The sequence below is a fragment of the Jaculus jaculus genome, unplaced genomic scaffold, assembly GCF_020740685.1.
Source record: "Jaculus jaculus isolate mJacJac1 unplaced genomic scaffold, mJacJac1.mat.Y.cur mat_scaffold_103_1_207660_arrow_ctg1, whole genome shotgun sequence".
Lineage (NCBI taxonomy): Eukaryota > Metazoa > Chordata > Mammalia > Rodentia > Dipodidae > Jaculus > Jaculus jaculus.
This window is the reverse complement of record NW_025423391.1, coordinates 68,228-87,017: the sequence shown is the minus strand read 5'-3', so window position 1 is coordinate 87,017 and position 18,790 is coordinate 68,228. Positions and strand designations below refer to the sequence as shown.

General features: G+C 42.4%; 1 pseudogene; it reads left to right on the top strand.

Annotated features, from left to right (window-relative positions):
* Positions 1-16,780: 16,780 nt before the first annotated feature.
* On the top strand, positions 16,781-18,129 carry LOC123457238 (annotated as a pseudogene).
* Positions 18,130-18,790: the final 661 nt, after the last annotated feature.

The following is an 18,790-nucleotide window of genomic DNA, read 5'->3' as shown; positions in this document are numbered from 1 at the left end:
TGATTCTAAGTATCTTTTTGTTGACAAGATTAACCATCAAGAGTTAATTATCTTACTACATTTTTCACTCTGCATGTATCTGTAAATAGTACATTTTCTTTCTAAAAATATCAAGTATAAGTATCACATCTGACAAAATAACAAAATAATAATTTTTTGGTATTGTGCACTGTCAAATACATAATTCATTCCTGAAACCTTGTGTTTTCTTGTAGTTGGTAATTTGAATCACTGTCTAAACAAGGTCCATATGTTTGCTACAACTCTTAAGTTTCTTTTAGTAAAGAGCACACCACTAATCTTTCCCTCTCTGTGTCTTTGTGTGTGTGTGTGTGTGTGTTCTGAACTATTTCAGAAACATGTTTACTTCCTATGCATGGCCCATATTTTACTTTTTTTTCAATTTTACTTATTTATTTGACAGAAAGGACAGAGAGAGAGAGAGAGAGAGAATGGGCACACCAGGGCCTCCAGCCACTGCAAACAAACTCCAGATGTGTGTGCCCCCTTGTGCATCTGGCTAACGTGGGTCCTGGGAAATTGAACCTGCATCCTTCAGATTTGCAGGCAAACACCTTAACTTCTAAGCCATTCCTTCAGCCCAATATTTTACAGTTTTATAAATCTGTGTTTTGTTTTGAAAATCATTTATCTTGTGTATAATCTCCAATGTCTCCTTTAAATAGAATTTATCTAATCTGAGATTTTCTGTCTTTACAGATGAATTTGATCCAATTACATTGAGTGAAAATACTAATATAGAAAATTCATTTCCTATCATCTCATTTTGTGCTGAGATGTTTTCTTGTTTCTTTCTAACGCATTTCCACCATACTAAATATGCTACCTTCTATGGAGTTATAGCTTAATGACAGTAGTGGCCATCCCCAAAACATTCCAGCATAGACAATAGAGGGGTGCACGAGGCTCCTGTTCCTCTGTGAAGAGTTCCTGGTGGTTAATGGTGGCTGGGGAATGGAAGATGTTTTCTGCATGTGTATTCCCATCTTCCTGGGTAAATAATTGCCTACCTGGTTCCATTTAGTCAACCTAATTAAATTTAGTGGGTCACACCCATATACAAGAGAAATTTTCTAAGTCCTTGAGGTAGATCATTGTCATGTATTTGAGATTTTTCTGATTTTTAGTGTAAGTATTCATAACTACAAGTATTACCTTTCGAAATGCCTTTATAGATTTGCAATATTTCTGAAAATTTATTCTTACATTTTCTTTTCTTGTAAATTTTATTTATTTACTTGCAAGCAGAGATAGATAGAAGAGAGAGAGAGAGAGACAGGGAGAAAGAGAGAGAATGGGCACCCTTGGGCCTCCAGCCACTGAAAACAAACTCCTGATGCATGTGCCACTTTGTGCATCTGGCTTTGCATGGGTATTGGGGAGTCAAACCCAGGTCCTTAAGCTTTGCAGGTAAGTCCTTAACTGCTTAGCCATCGCTACAAAACTCACCTTCTTTTGAGTTTAGGAATATTAAAATGCATCGCCCTTTCTGATTGTATTGTTCAATCTCAAGGTATTTGTGTAATTTTTGTTGCTCTTGATTTCTAGTTTTATTCTACAATGACCTGATAATAAACTAGAAATTAGGTGCTTTTTGTATTTAATAATACACTTTTAGACCTAAAATGATCTATTCATTAATAGTTCTGTAGGCTGCTGAGATTGATTTCCATTGCTATTATATGGAATATTCTCTCTGGGGCTGGAGAGATGGCTCAGTGTTTAAGACATTTGCTTGCTTGGAATATGTTTTCCTCCTCTTTCTTATCCTCTTTTTTCTCCTTCATGCATATTTACAGTTGCTATATTTTCTTGATAAGTTGTTTCTTTTGATTATACATAGTGACCGTCCTTAGCGCTCCTGGCTAAACATGCCTCAAGTATACTTTATCACATATAACTACTATGATTTGCTTTTGTCCTATGTTTTCTTGGTATATTGAATTCTGTACTACCCTTTATAAGATTATTTTGGCAAGTGATGTTTGTTTCTTAAAGGCTAAAAGGTGGATCAATCTTAGTAGGCCAACTAACAAAAAAAAAAAAAAAAAAAAGTGAAAAAGAAGCGGACTTAGTGTTTTTACCCAGCCATGTAAGTTTATAACTTTTAATGGGATAAATATAACAATTCATATTTAGGATCAGTTATGAGAGATAGTTGGGCCTGGTAGAACATGCCTTTAATCCTAGAACTCAGGAGGCAGAGGTAGGAGGATCACTGAGTTCAAGGCCACCCTGAGATTACATAGAGATTACCTAGACCTAGAGTGAGACCCACCCTACCTTGAAAAACCAATATAGATAAATAAGTAAATAAATAAGTAATAAGAGAACATTTACAAATTCCTATTTGTTTCTAGTTGATTTTCTTCCTTTTAATTTATGTTTTAGGGATTGTTTTGTTGCTGAATTGAACATGATTTGTCTTTCCTACTTATGTTTACTCACCTGTTTCTCTCATGGAAGTTATTCTTTCCTGTGCTATTATGATTATTTAACTCTTTCTTATGTCTTTGTGTATTGTATCCTTTTAATTATCTTCTGAAATACCAGCTTGTAGAATCTGTATTTTAGTTTATTTTTGTTTTGGAATGTTTTTATTTCCCCTTTTATTCTAATATAAAAAATTGTGACCTTTGTATAACGTTGTTAATTGGGTAAGGGCAAAGATAATATATATTATAAAATCTAGCTATATCTATATCAATATCTATATCTATATTTCTATCTATATTCGTTTTTCGAGGTAGGGTTTCACTGCAGCTCAGGATGTCCTAGAATTCTCTATGTAGTCTCAGCGTAGCCTTGAACTCATGGTGATCCACCTACTTCTGCCTTCCAAGTGCTGGAATTAAAGGCATGTGCCACCATGACTAGCAAGATATATATTTTTGTTAAGGGTGCTCTACCATGACTGGCTAATAATATTTTTTATGCATCTGTGATAGTTAAGGTGTTGTCAACTTGATCTGTTTAGTAATCCACAGGCTGCTTCTAGGAAGGATCAACTAAAGGAGGAGGTCTTTCTCCCAGGGTGAGCCCTTCCCCCAGAGTGGGCGGTCCCGCTCAGAGAGGGACTTGATATAAGGAAGCTCTGGGTAGAAGAGTTCCCTTTCCCTTCCTTCCTTCCACTTGACTGCCGGAGCTGCTCCCTACCTTCTAGCGTGGATTGAAGACCAGTACGGACTAAAGACCAACATCAACTGAAGACCCACGTGGATCGAAACCCAGCGGCTCCTCAGGAAGCCTCCAGGCTTTCCAGCTCCTCAGGAGGCCTCCAGGCTTTCCGGCACATCTGCAGTGCCGGTCGGGACTGCTGAGGCATCTGGCCACGTGGACTGAGCAGCTACCAGGTTCGGTGATTCTCAGGCCTGCAACTGCTATTGGACTACTGTAAGCTAATCCAATAAATTCCCTTTATAAAATAATTCATTCTAGTAATTCTGTTCCTCTAGAGAACCCTGACTAATACAGCATCTGTGGTGGTTTTCAGGTGTTCCGCCATAAACTTAGGTGTTCTGAATTCTAGGTTCCCAGCTGATAGAGAATTGAGAACTAACACTCCCTAGAGGCAATATATTGTTGGGAGAGGGCTTATGGGTATTATAGCCAGTTTCCCCATGCCAGTGTTTGGCACACTCTCCTGTTGCTGTCATCCACCTGATGTTGGTGAGGAAGTGTTGTACCCCTCTGCTCATGCCATCATTTTCTCCTGTCATCATGGAACTTCCCCTCAAGTCTGTAAACCAAAAATAAACATTTTTCCCACAAGCTCCTCTTGGTTGGGTGATTTCTACCAGCAATGTAAACCTGACTGCCACAGCATTGTTAGTACATTTGTGGATTTTTGGTAAGCTTCATCCTTATCTTCTTTGATGTAACTCCCTGCCTCTAACCCTGCTTTTTCACCTTTCTACTCTATCATTCCCATTTTGACTTTCATAGCACTTTAAATTTTTGACACTTCCTTCTCTTCTCCTTTGTAACCAAATATTTTCTCTCTCTAACCAGCTTTCTAGTTTCCTGGCACCTACAATTCTCTCTTCCCCACAATACAAATGTTCTAAGCTAGAATCCATATATGTGTGAGAACTTGTAGTGATTGTTTTTCTGCACCTGGATTATATTAACATATGTATTTTCTGGTGCAATCCATTTTCCCAAAATTTTCATGTTTGCTTTATTGCTGAGACAAATTCCAGTGTGTGTATGTGTGTGTGTGTGTGTGTGTGTGTGTGTGTACACATTTTCACCATCTACTCTTCGTTGGTGGACATCTCAGGTGATTTCATTTCCTTGCTAGTTTGATGAGTATAGCAATAAACACAGTTGAACAAGCATTTCTATAGTACAGTGTAGAGTTGTTAAGGTATGTGCCTGGACTGGGTCATAAGGTAAATTTTTTTTACAGCATTCTGAAAAACACTGATTTCCATAGTGGCTGCACCGTTTACATTCCCATCAAGAGTGAATGAAGATTCCTCTTTCTCCACACCCTTAGCAGTATTTGTTGTTATTTGTTTCTTTTATGATCGTCATTCTGACAGGGATGAGATGGAATCTCAGTAGTAGTTTACTTTACATTTCCCAGGTTGCTAAGTATGTTGAATATTTTTGAAAATATATATTTCCCATTGTATTCCTTCTTTGAGAACTCTAGTTCCTTAGTCCACTTTTTACACAGCTGCTTATTCTCCTATTTTTGAGTTTTTTTGCATTCTTTGTATATTCTTGATATTAACATTCTATAATATGTATAGTTGGTGACGATTTTGTCCTATTCTGTAGGTAGTCTCTTTTTTAAAAAATATTTTTTGTTCATTTTTTATTTATTTATTTGAGAGCGACAGACACAGGGAGAAAGACAGATAGAGGGAGAGAGAGAGAATGGGCGCGCCAGGGCTTCCAGCCTCTGCAAACGAACTCCAGACGCGTGCGCCCCCTTGTGCATCTGGCTAACGTGGGACCTGGGGAACCGAGCCTCAAACCGGGGTCCTTAGGCTTCACAGGCAAGCGCTTAACCCATAAGCCAGCTCTCCAGCCCTGTAGGTAGTCTCTTAACCCAGTTGTTTCCTTTGCTGTACAGAATTTCTAATCTTGTTGACTTCTATCTCAGGTGATGAGAATCCCATTCCAAAATGTCTTATCCATTCCTGTGTTTTGAAGATATCCAATATTCCTGTGAGAGTTTCAAAGTTTTACATGTCACATTTAGGGATAACTTTTGTGTGGGGTGAAAGATAGAAAATATAGTTTCAATCTTCTTCATGTGGATAGGCAGCTTTGCCAACACCATTTGTTGTAGGCAGCCTGGGTCCAGAGAGTATTTTTAGCTTTGATGTCAAAAGTCAGGTAGCTCCGCCTGAGTGGGTCGTGTCAGGCTCCTCTATTGTCGGTCTCTCTACGTGCAGGAATCACGCAGTGCTTCTTGTGGTGGCTCTGTAGTAGAGCTCTAAAGCAGGTGTGGTGATACCTTAGGCCCTATTCTTCTGCTCAAACTTTCTTTGCATATCTTAGGACTTTTGTGCCTCAAGTGAATTTTAAGATGGTTTTTCCTATTTCTGTATAGAATGGACATTTTGATGAGGAAGGCATAGAATCTGTAAGTAGCATTTTTTGACAAAGCCCTCTTCACTACTTTTCTACATTATGAGCCTGGGAGACCACTCCCTCTTCAATTATTTTCCTGAGTGTCTTAAAGCTTTGGTTCTAAGAAGTCATTCACTTTCTTGGTTACATTTATTCCAGGTTATTTTTTTTCTTCAGGTAATTATATTATACTTATTTCCCCGTTTCTTCCTCAGCATATTTGTTATCAGTACACAGGAAGGCAGCATACTTTATGTTAATATTGCAACCTTCCACCTTATCTAAAGTGTTTATGGATTCTAAGTCATGATGGTCATTTATATATACAATCATAACATCTGCAAATACTGACCTTTTGACTACTTACTTTCTTATGTGTATGCCTTTTATTTGCTTCTCTTATATCTCTAGCTAAGACTTCTGACACAATATTCAATAAGCAGAGAGAAAGTGGATACACATCTTGTTCCTTATTTTAGTGGCAATGCTTTGAGCTTTTTCCCATTTAGTACAATGTTGGTTATATGTTTGTTGCATATAATCTTTATTATGTTGAGATACAGTAATCTATGTGATCATGTGATTTCTCTTTAAGTCTCTATATTTCATTTACTGCTTTGCATGTTGAAACATTTTTACTGTTTTTGAGTAAATCCAACTTGATTATGATAAATGATCATGTTTGATAATCCTATAATCTGTTTGTACACATTTCACTGATAATTTTTGCATTTGTGTTCATCAGGGGACTACTGTATAGTTTTCTTTTCTTCCCATCTAGTTTGATATCACATATTGGCTTCATATAAAAAGATTGGTTCTTTTCCTTTTTCATTTTGTGAAATAGTTGGAGAATATTTAATGTAATAATGTTACTTACTTTTTCTTTGAAGATCGGTGTAATTCAGAAGAAATGAACCTATCTAGTCCTTGAATTCTTTTCATCAAGGGATTTTTTTTTTATCAAGGGATTTTTTAATTTGTGTGTGTGTATGTGATTGTGTGCGGGTGTGTGTGTTTAACTCATTTATTTCTTCTTGGTTTAGGTTGGGGAGGTCATACACATCTATAAATTGATCCATTTCTTACAGATTATCCAATTTCATGAAATATATGTTCTAATGTATGTGTTGTTGACTTTTTGAATTTCATTAGTATTTCTTGTAATGGCTCCCCTTATGTCTCTACTTTTATTAATTTGAGCCTTCTTTATATTTTTTTTTCATTATTTTGGTTAAGGGTTTTTCAATATTATTGGTTTCTTCCAAAGGCCTACTCTTTGTGTTATATATTTGTTGTGTTTATGTTTTTTGTTATTGTTTCTTTTTCACTGTTTTTCATCATGTTAATTATTTCCAGTACTGGTATTGGGTTTGGATTGCTCTTGTTTTTCCAGTGCCACAAGGTAAACCATCAGCTTGTCCATTTGACATTGCTTAAAGTTGCTAATGTACACACTTGGAATTATGACCCTTTCTGTTAGGACTTTTCATTTCATTTCATCCATAAATTTTGTATATTCTGATTTATTTTCATTCATTACTAGTAATATCTTGATTTCTTCAATGACCCATTCATCATTCAATGGTGTATTGTTTAATCTCCATGAGTTTCCATATGTTTATATATTCTATTATTGTTGATATATACCTTTATTCTATTGTAATACATATAAGGACTTATTTCAAATATATGTATTAAGACCTTCTTTTGTCTTAATATATAGTTTGATTTAGAGAATTTTCATTTGGCTGCAGAGAAGAATATGCATTTTGGAATGTTTGGGTGAAATGCACTGTAGATGTTAACATTAAGTCCAATAGATCTATTATGTCATTCAATTCATTTGTTTGCATGTTTAATTTTTTTCCTTGTATTGCCTGACAGTTGTCAATATTGGGGTTTTGAAGTCACCCATACTCTTTTGCTAATCTTTGATTTTACCTCTAACATTGTTTCTTTTATGAAGGTGTATGCACCCATTTTTGGTAGATATATGTTTAGAACTATGATATCCTCTCAATTGACTGCCCTTAGTCAGTGAATACTGAGTAGGATTTTGTTAGTCAGTTTGGTCAGAAATTAGAACTGTGACAACTGCCTGTTTTCAACTTCCTATTGTTTGGAAAATGTTTCTTTCATCCTTTACACCTATGATATTATATGTTGGATAGTGAGATGAGTTTCATGGAAACACCAGGTCAATAGAACCTGCTTTTTTTTTTTCCCATTTTTTATCTTTTTAAAAAGTATTTTTGGTACTTAGTAGCAGAGGCCAGTAAGTTAAAAAGGAGATATAAAGGGAAGAGAAAGGAAGGGAGGAGGGTACTTAATAGGTTGGTAATGTATATATGTAAGTACAATGATTGAGATGGGGAGGTAATATGATGGAGAATGGAATGTCAAAGGGAAGAGTGGGGGGCGGCAGGGAGGGTATTACCATGGGATTTTTTTTATAATCATGGAAAATGTTAATAAAAATTAAAGCAAAAAAAAAAAATAAACACTTCTAAGCCTTACCTTAAAAAAATATTTTGGGGGGATAGAGAGATGGCTTAGTGGTTAAATGCTTGCCTGTGAAGTCTAAGGACCCTGGTTCGAGGCTCCATTTCTCAGGACCCACGTTAGCCAGATGTACAAGGGAGCACACATGTCTGGAGTTCATTTGCAGGGCCTGGAGGCCCTGGCGTGCCCATTCTGTCTCTGTATCTCTCTCTTTCTCTCTCTCTGTCACTCTCAAGTAAATAAATTAAAGTAATGGAAAAAAATTAAAAAAATATATTTTTGGGGCTCAGTTAAGGCATGCAAAGCCTAATGACCCAGGTTTGATTTCCCAGTACACACATAAAGGCAGTTGCACAAAGTGGCACCTCCATCTGGAGTTCATTGGTAGCACCTGGAGTCCCTGGAATGCCCATTCTCTCTGTGTTTGCAAAGAAATAAAAATATTAAAAAGATATTTTATTTCATTTATTTTAAGGAGAAAGAGCAAGACAAACACACACACACACACACACACAGAGAGAGAGAGAGAGAGAGAGAGAGAGAGAGAAAGAGAGTATGAGCTTTCCAAGACCTCCTGCCACTGCTAACAAACTCCAGACACATGTACCATTTTGTGTATCTGGCTTGCTGGCTTTATGTGGGTACTGAAGAATTGAACCCAGGGTGTCCGGCTGTGTAAACAAGTGCCTTTAACTGCTGAGACATCTCTCTAGCCTTAGAATCTCCTTTATAATCTAGTCAACAAGTCTTGTCATTGAGTTGATTTGAATGTGCCTGGGATTTTCCCTATTCCTTTCTTATGTAACTACTATTCAATCATGGTTTATACTTTTCTATAGCCTTATGGATGTGTTTGTCATTCTACGCAGTTTAGAGAGTTCCTTTGAGTATTGTTTAAAAAGTTACTTATTTAATTGACAATTCATGAAATTAACACCATGTAATTTTATTATGCTCCTCTCTCAGTGCCTTTATTTATTACTATTTCCTTTGTCTTCTATTCATCAATGAATATATCCTACAGAGCCAGTTTTGTTATAAAATTTTTTCCTTTCTCTTTAAATTAAGATGGATAGCTTTTTTAAGTATGAAAGTCTGGATTGGCAGTTGTCTTTCAGAACACGTCTGATCTTGGAAGCTAAGTGGGGCCGGGTCTATTTAATACTTGGATGGGAGAAAGAGAAAAAGATGGGGAGAGAAATAGACATACATTGCAAACAAAAACTAGACCCATGTGCCACTTTGTGTATCTGGCTTGACATAGGTATTGGGGAATCTAACCCAAGCTGTAAGGCTTTGCAAGCATGTGCCTTTAACCATTGTGACATCTCCCTGGCACTAGTTTTCCTTCTTTTTAAACAATATTTTATTTGCTTATTTGAAAGGGAGGAAGAGCAAGAAGGGGAGAGAGAAAGAATATGAGTATGGGCGCCAAGGCCTCTGGCCATTGCAAAGTCACTCCAGATTCATGCACCACTCTGTGCACCTGGCTTTATGTGGATATTGAGGAATCAAAGCCAAGCTGTTAGGTTTTGCAAGCAAGTGCCTTTAGCCACTAAGTCATCTCTTTAGCCCTAGATTTCATTTTATTTATTAATTTATTACAAGGTAGAGTCTCACTCAAACCGAGGATGACTTGGAATTCACTATGTAGTCTCAGGGTGGCCTCGAAATCATGGCAATCCTCCTACCTCTGCCTCCCGAGTGCTGGGATGAAAGGCGTGTGCCCCCACACTCAGCGCCTAGGTCCTTTTTTGAAGCTATTATAAGGTATAGTTTTCCTGAATTCTTTCTCAGTAAATTCACTGTTGGAATGTATGAATGATACGGATTTTGTATCTTGCTACTTTGCTAAAAGTGCTCTACAAGTTTACTGGTAAAACACACACACACACACACACACACTCCAGGATGTGTAAATTTCTTTCTGAAGGGAAGGGGTCTGAGGGTAGAAGAATAGGTTATTTATAATCATTCCCACTGGGAGGTAGGCAATGGTGTACCTCTAAACATTTTCCTACACCAATCCTGAGGGCGCATGCCTTTGATCCCAACTCAGGAGGTTGAGGGGGGGTTCGTGGCAGGATGGCTATGAGTTCGAAGGCAGCCTGGGACTATGGAGTGAGTTCTAGGTCAGCCTTTGGCTAGAGTGAGACCCTGCCTTGATAAAACCCCAAAACAAACTAAAGAGAACAAAACCACTTTTTCCTTATAAGTAGATCACACTGTGATTTTGCCATTTCCTTCTAGCCGAATGGGGAATGGGTCGGAACTGCACAAGTTCAGTGCCTTTCCGCCCCGCAGCACTTCACACTTAATAATGCCTCAGGGGCTTTAACCCTGTTTTTCCGGTTCCTGAAATTGCCTTAAGGCCTTAGGCCTTCCTGGAGGCCAGGCCACCGCGTGAGCAGGCAGCGAGGCGGCGCCCTTTTCCTCCCGCGCCGACGCGCCTCTCCTGATTGGCCAGCGGCGTGCAGGGGGCGGGCGGAAGCGGGCGTCTTCCCTTCAAAGGCGGCTGCGCGGCGTAGGCCGCGGTCATGTGGCCAGCCGGCCTCCACGCGCAGGCGACGCTCACGAGACCGGGCTCTCACGTGGGGCTCGGCCGGCCCAGGATAGAAGAGTCGCCCGGTGCTGCGGGGCGGGGTGGGGGAACCATGGGCTGCTGCTGCAGGCTGGTGTTTTGGCTGCTGCTGGTGACGGGGTTGGCGTGCTGGGCCGCGGCCCTGTGGCCCTGGCCCCAGTACATCCGCACGTCCCAGCGGCGCTGCACCCTGTACCCCAACATCTTCCAGTTCTGCTACCATGCCACGTCGGCCGCGCAGCCCGGCTCGCCGTCCTCGACGAGGCCTTCAAGCGCTACCGGAAGCTGCTCTTCGGTTCGGGCTCATGGCCCCGACCCAGCTGCCCAGGTGAGTCACCGCCTCGCTCCCCAAAGAGCCCTTGGCACAGGTCCCTCCGATCTGCCGACACACCCCCCTTTCTGGCTTTAGCCCAACCGCATGGCTGCACACCCCGCTCCTCCGTCTGCTGCAGCTCTTCTGCCATCCTCCTGTCGTAGCCCTGGTCTCCAGCCTTTCACTGGGCTGACCTCGGGGGTCTAGGCCTATCTAGATTCCTTCCCTTGGCTGTAGTAACTTCTCATCCTCCCCCCCCCCAAAATAAACCGTTCTTGCGATATAGGTGCAGTTCAGTAAAGAAAGCAGAATGTCAGCTGTGGAAATTTCACTGTCCACTTAATTAGCACCGGTCTGTCCAGCCTGGGGGAGTTCACTTGTAAGAGACCTTCAACCCCGGGGCTCCGGGACTCGGACGCTAATCTGAATTTTAGGTTGAGGTGATCAAGGAAGCAGAGTTGGCAATGTTATTAAGTGATAAAGGGCCGAAGGGATGGTTTAGTGGTTCATGTGTTTGCCTGCAAAGCCAGAGGACCCACGTTCAATTCCCCAGGACCCACGTAAACCATCTGCACAGGGTGCTGCATGCATCTGGAGTTTTGTTTGCAGCGGCTGGAGGCCCTGGTGCGTGCGCGCGCCCCCCCCCTCCCTCCCTCCCTCCCTCTCTCTCTCCCTCCCCCCCCTCCCCCTCTCCCTCCCTCCCTCCCTTCCTCCCTCCCTCCCTTCCTCCCTCCAAATAAGTAAATAACAATATTTTTTAAAAACCAGGTGTGGTGGCGCACGCCTTTAATCCCAGCACTTGGGAGGCAGAGGTAGGAGGATCGCCCATAGTTCGAGGCCACCCTGAGATGAGACTACATAGTTAATTCCAGGTCAGCCTGAAATAGAGTGAGACCCTACCTCATAAAACCTAAATAAATTAAATAAATAAAATAATAATAAAAAATAAAAATAGCAGAAGAGCCTGTAGAGAGTGGCTAAAGGCGCTTGCTTGCAAAACCTGGCAGCCTGGGTTCAGTTTCCCAATTCCCACGTAAAAGCTAGATGCAGTATGGTCCATGCATCTGGAATTCGTTTGCAGTGGATGGAGGCCTTGGCACACCCAATACACACAAACAGTATCACTGTTTCTATGTGTATCTGCCTGTGTGTGTGTGTGTGTGTGTGAGAGAGAGAGAGAGAGAGAGAGAGAGAGAGAGAGAGAGAGAGAGAAAGAAAGGGGGGAGAGGGAGGAATGGGGAGGTGGGGGGAGGGAGAGAGAGAAACTGGGCAAGGTATAGTGGCACACCTTTAATCTCAGTTGAGGTAGGATGATCACTGGGAGTTGAAGGCCAGTTGGGACTACAGAGTAAATTCTAGGTCGAAAACAAAGAAATAGAAAAGGGGCTGGGGGGCGGGGTAAGGAAAGGAAAAGCATTCTTAAACAGGTGTGGCTTGTTCCGCCTCAGGGCAGGATGGCAGTTAACTTCCTTTGGACTGACTACACCAGTGCATGCTTAGAGACTTAGCCCAGGTCGCTAGGAAACCACCCCTCCCTTCTCTAAATTAGAGTGTAATGTGAAACAAAGTTAAAAGTTAAAGAATTTTCCTTAGTAAACAAAGTTGTAAAGTGGTTTTACAGGGACATAGGCATGAGAGGAGAGTTCTAAAGACCCAAGGTTTTTAACCCTTAGTAAACACAGCCTAATTGCTATCCAAACCACCTTGGAGATGTCTCTGGAATGCCTCATTTACCCCTAGAAAGCGCAATTTATTGTCTTTAGCAAGAAGCCTTTTAGAAAACATTGTCTAGTTGGCCCACTTGGCCTCCAGTGCATTATTGTAAGTCTAAAGTCTTCTGTTTTTCTCAGAGGTGTTTGAAGTCCATAGCTTTTATTTTTCTTTTTTTCTTTTTTTTGGGGGGGGGGGTGAGAATTGGTTTGCCAGGGCCTCGGCCACTGCAATAGATCTCCAGAGAGGGTCTTACTCCAGCCCATCCTGACCTATAACCCGCACTGTGGTCTCAGGCTGATCTTGAGCTCACAATAATCCTCCTACCTCTGCCTGCAGAGTGCTGAGATTAAAGGTGTGTGCCACCATGTCTGGCTTCCTTCTCCTCTTCGTCTTCTTCTTTAAATATATTTTCTTTTGTTTATTTTAAGTATGTAAATTATATATTAAAATATATCTCATTTTATTTATTTATTTATTTAAGGGCCTGTAGCCACTGCAAATGAACTCCAGATACATGAACCACCTTGTGCGTCTGGCCTACATGGGTACTGGGGAATCAAAACTGGGTTCTTAGGCTTCTCAAGAAAGTGCCTTAAACTCTAAGCCATCTCTCTGGCCCTTTTTTGTTTTTTCACAGATCTGTTTTTTCTGTTAGTGTCTGAAGTACAATGTATTGAATATAAAGCACAAAACATATGCATACACACTATATATGATATATGTTCCTGTCTATAGTGCAGGCTGGTCTCATATTACCCTCCTGCCTCAGAAGGGCTGGGTTGACAGATAACCCCCACTGTCCCACCATTCTCTGCTCCATTTGTGCTACCTCTTAATGTCTTTAAAAAAAAAAATAACGATTTTTTTTTTTTTTTATTTGAGAGAGAGAGAGAAAGAGGCAGAGAGAGAGAGAAAATGAGAATATGGGCACTCTAGGGCCTCCAGCTACCACAAACAAACTCCAGACACATGTGCTACCATGTGTATCTGCCTTACCTGTGTCCTGGGGAGTCAAACCTGGGTCCTTTGGCTTGCTGGGAAGTGCCTTAGCTAAGCCATCACTCCCACCCCTTTTATTGTTATTATATTTATTTATTTGAGAGAGAGTTCCAAAGGCTTTAATTTTGTATCAACTAAGCCATAAATTCCTGGGGAAATCTTTCCAGCCACACAGGCTCCTTTCCACTGGTTTTCCTCTGCCACAGTTCTGCACATACATATAGCCTGCCTCAGAGGAACTCAAGCCTTTCTTTGTCTTCTTTCTTTTTCTGCTCATCATCTATCACATGTTTCAGGATGCTTTCCTGGTTATTGGAGTGCTTAAAATGCAGGAAGTACATTTATTTAGTTATCTATTTATGTATCTATCTATTTATTTGTGAGAAAGAGAGAGAGAGAGAGAGAGAGAAAGAAAGAAAGAAAATGGGTGCACCAGGGCCTCCAGCCGCTGCAAACACAGACACATGCGCCACCTTGTTCATCTGGCTTACGTGGGTCCTGGGGATCGGACCTGGGTCCTTTGGCTTTGCAGTCTAGTGCCTTGAGCACTACGCCGTGTCTCGAGCCCCCTCCGCAGCTGTGACGTCACAATGCCACTGCTGAACCAGAGTGTCGTTAGGCAAATTTTAAACTTCACTCGGTCGGCGAGAGCCCAGCCGTGCGGAGGCAGCTACGGATTTCCTTTTCCTTGTTCACTGGGTCTCGGCCAGGCCGGATGGCGGAGGAGGTGGCCGTGGCCGTGGCCGTGTGCGTGCGGGTGAGGCCCGTCTGTAACAGGTAGGGGCGCCGGGCCTGGCCGCGGGTCCGTGCTGGGCTGGCGGTTGTCAGCACCTCCCCGCTCCGGTTCTGGTTGGCGGGGTGGGCGCTGCACACAGCGCCTTCCCTGTCTGTGGACCTGTGGACGGGAACAGAAAGGAAGCCAGCTGCGTCCCTCAGGTTTGAAAAGCCAGAAGAATGTGTTGAGTTTAATAAGCTCACAATAAGTTGGGGGAAAAGGTGTCAACATAAGGCAAACATGGTGACTGGCAGGATGGTTGGAGAAGTCAGTCATTAGACCTATGGAGAGATGACAGTTTGGGAGTGGCAGAATGGGTGTCAGGAAAATCCTGACATTTTATGAATGGAAGAATAGGTTAGTTGGTTAGTTAATGGAAAGGGAGACCCTAATCAGATTGATTGGTCAATGTGATACTTGGCATGTTTGTATGAATTTAGGAGAAAGTGACATTGAAGAGAGAAGGGAGGTGATTCAAGTGTCTTGTGGCATATCAGGTATTTCAGAAATTTTAAGAAGGTTTTTGTGTTTGTTTCTTGGTGTTTCGAGGTAGGTCTCGCTCCAGCCCAGGCTGACCCAGAATTTACTATGTAGTCTCAGGGTGGTCTTGAACTCATGGCATTGACCAACCAACCGGCGTGGCGCGGGTCTGTGGAAGAGTCGGCCGCACGCCGCTCCCGAGCTCGTGGCACCGCAGCCGCAGCCTGGGGCGGGGAGTTGGGGGTGTCATCACTAAGGCCCGAGAATCCCATGCTCTCGCGCTGGGAGGGGATCGTGGGAACGCTGAAAGAGAAAGTGGGCCTTGTCCATCGCCCGGCGTTCCAGAGCTTTTTGTTTAATGCAGAAAGGTTTTATCCACTTCCCGGCTTCCTCTTGTAGTGGGGTGGCCTCGAGGTGCCGGCTAGGGCTCTACACGCTAGGATGGCACCCTGAGACTCACGCTTTCGGTGTTTGCTTTCTCCCCGTGCCCAAGTTGAGGGTTTGCAGCCGGGAAGTGAGGTAGCTGCGGTTGTCGCGGCTGCTCCTGAGCAGGGGATGCCGCTGCTTATGTAAGTTCTTTTTTTTTTCTGCTCCATAAAAGGCATCTCTGCGGAGCCCGAGGCTTGGAGCACCCCTAGGAAGGCGGACTGCTTTATCTTGGCACTTTAGTGGGGTGGGCTCTGCTTCCAGTCCCTTACCTATTTGCACAGATACTGGCGATGTCTGTCTTCCGGTTTGACTCATTTTGAACTTAGCAACTGCAACATCTCTATGGGAGAGAGGGGTGCTGATTTATGTGTGCTCTGCTTTCCAGTCTACAGAGGACTTTTTTTTTTTTTTTTTAAAGTATTGGCTAAATACCAGCCCAAAATGAGAAGCAGCACACAGATATGTTCCCATGGTTATTGTAGGGACACTCCTCTCCCTAGCTCCCTGCACTTTTAACCCACAAGCCTCCGGAGTTACTTATTGACAGCTGGAGGAAGTGTCACCAATAAAGGTTCTGCCTGGGGCAGCCTGCCCTCAGTGACTGACAACAGGCCCAGGGTGTTGGAAGGCAGAGATGAAAGGATTAGAGATGGGGTAACCTTTGGACCCCGGTTCGAGGCTCGGTTCCCCAGGTCCCACGTTAGCCAGATGCACAAGGGGCGCACGCGTCTGGAGTTCGTTTGCAGAGGCTGGAAGCCCTGGCGCACCCATTCTCTCTCCCTCCCTCCGTCTTTCTCTCTGTGTCTGTCACTCTCAAATAAATAAATAAATAATTTTTTAAAGAAATTTAAAAAAAAAGAAAGAAATAATGTTAGCAGCCTTCACACACTGCTGATGATAAAAACACCCTCTAATGTAGAGTTCAGTGTTTCAGATGGTCATCTCTAAGTTGAGATCTGACTGCATAGTTTTTATGTGGGGCTGTAGTATGCAACCCAGCCCTCTGCCCCTACCACACCAAGCAGGCTATATGTACAGGCACATGCGTTTTTTTCAAGACTCTTGGCTGCAGAATGGAATTTATGTAAGAGTTAAAACCCAAAGCAAACTTTGATGAGCCTGCATGTAGGGATAAGGACAACCTGGATTTCTCCAGTGCAGTGGTAAGGACAGGTGTGTGCTACATCACACAGGTGTACAAAGAAAAATCACCTAACCTCTCCCATGTTAACAGTTGGACATCTGTACTTCTGTTTTAACACATGAAGGGCTATGTACCCAACACAAAATAGCAAGGGTCTGGCATACCCCGATCAGAGTTATTCTGATCCGAACGTTTCGGTGTTCAAGGAAGTAAGAAAATAGTCTGGATTGTTCATGGAGTTTTTCATCAGTATGTCTGAAACCATTAAGTACAATGACGATGATCATAAAACACTGTTTCTGAAAACTCAATGAACAGTGCCTGGAAGGAGAGTTTTGTGACATTGCTATTGTGGTGGAAGATGTGAAGTTCAGAGCACACCGATGCGTTCTCGCTGCCTGCAGCACCTATTTTAAGAAGCTGTTCAAGAAACTTGAGGTCCACAGTTCTTCAGTAATAGAGAGAGATTTCCTTTGTTCCGATATATTCGAAGAAGTACTGAACTACATGTACACAGCCAAGATATCTGTGAAGAAGGAAGATGTTAACTTAATGATGTCCTCCAGTCAGATTCTCGGTATCCGGTTTATGGATAAACTCTGTTCTCCGAAGCGTGATGTGTCTAGTCCCGACGAAAACAACAGTCAGTCCAAGAGTAAATACTGCCTCAAAATAAACTGCCCCATAGGAGATGCGGCTGATGCCCGAGACGATGACATGGAGGAAATCGGGGATCAGGATGACAGTCCTTCTGACGACAGTGTAGAAGGCACTCCCCTGAGTCTGGAGGACGGCAAGTCACCCACGACCACGCTCAGGGTTCAAAAAGCAATTTTGAAGGAGCTGGGGAGTGAGGAGGTTCGAAAAGTCAACTGCTACGGCCAGGAAGTAGAATCCATGGAGACCCCTGAGTCCAAAGATTTAGGGTTGCAGACCCCTCAAGCCTTAACGTTTCATGAAGGAATGAGTGAGGTAAAAGATGAACAGACGTCAGGCTGGACCACAGCCACCAGTGACATGAAGTTTTAGTATTTGCTTTACGACCATCCCCGGGAGCAGATTGCCTGCCAGGCGTGTGTAAGAACTTTTGTGATGAAGGCAGATTGAGGAAGCATGAGAAGCTACACATGGCAGACAGGCCGTTCGTCTGTGAAATGTGTATGAAAGGCTTCACCACCCAGGCCCACCTGAAGGAGCACCTGAAGATCCACACAGGGTATAAGCCCTGCAGTTGTGAGGTGTGCGGGAAGTCCTTCATCTGCACCCCAGACTTAAAGAAGCACCACCGAGTCCACAGTAAGGAGAGACCATTCGCGTGTCATATGTGTGTCAAAGCCTTCAAACAGAAGTCCCATCTCAAGGACCACAAACAGAGACACCGAGGGGAAAAGCCTTTCGTGTGTGGCTCCTGCACCAAGGTGTTTGCCAAGGCCTCGGATCTTAAGAGGCACGAGAACAATATGCACAGTGAGAGGAAACCGGTCACCCCCAGTGCCATCCAGAGCGAGACAGAACAGTTGCAGGCCACGGCCATGGGCGTAGAGGCCGAGCAGCAGTTGGAGACCATCGCCTGTAGTTAGAGGAGATGGGACAAAGGAACCCTTCACCTGGGAGGAGGACACAGGGACTGCATTGGTCATCATCAGTGAACACCAGTGACTGCTTTTGGGAAACTTAACGAAATGTTGCACTGGCTGGACTTAAGGCCATGCTTGGGTTAGGGTTTTTTTTTTTTTTTTTTTTTTTTTTTAAAAGAAAACTTTTCAAGGCAATTATGTCCTGAGGTTCTGATCAAACAGTTTCACTGTCTTGTGCTGTCTAGCATTAATGTTGCCAGTTAGCTCCCCTGACGCTCCTTTTCCTTTTTAAAAAATTTTATGGTTTTAATTTGAGAATTCCCTCTGTCCAGTTTAAAGTGAGAGACTTCTATTCAATTTTCAATTCCTCTACACTTGCCAGGCTGACAAGTGCACTTCACAGAGTAATAACTGAGTAAATTGATTTCCTAACCATCCCAGTATATGTGACTTGATGGTCAAAACAGCAGTTTTAATTATTTAATAATAAAAGTACTTGATAATTGTTGTAGAAAATGTTGGCGTATAGTGATCAAGTCCACTGTACAAGTACAAAGCCAAGTTCTGGAAATGCAGAATGGTAGTTTATATTTTATTAATTCTTTTTGTATCACTGTTTTCCACTCTTTCTGTGGACAAATAACAGCTGCTTTACCAAGATGTT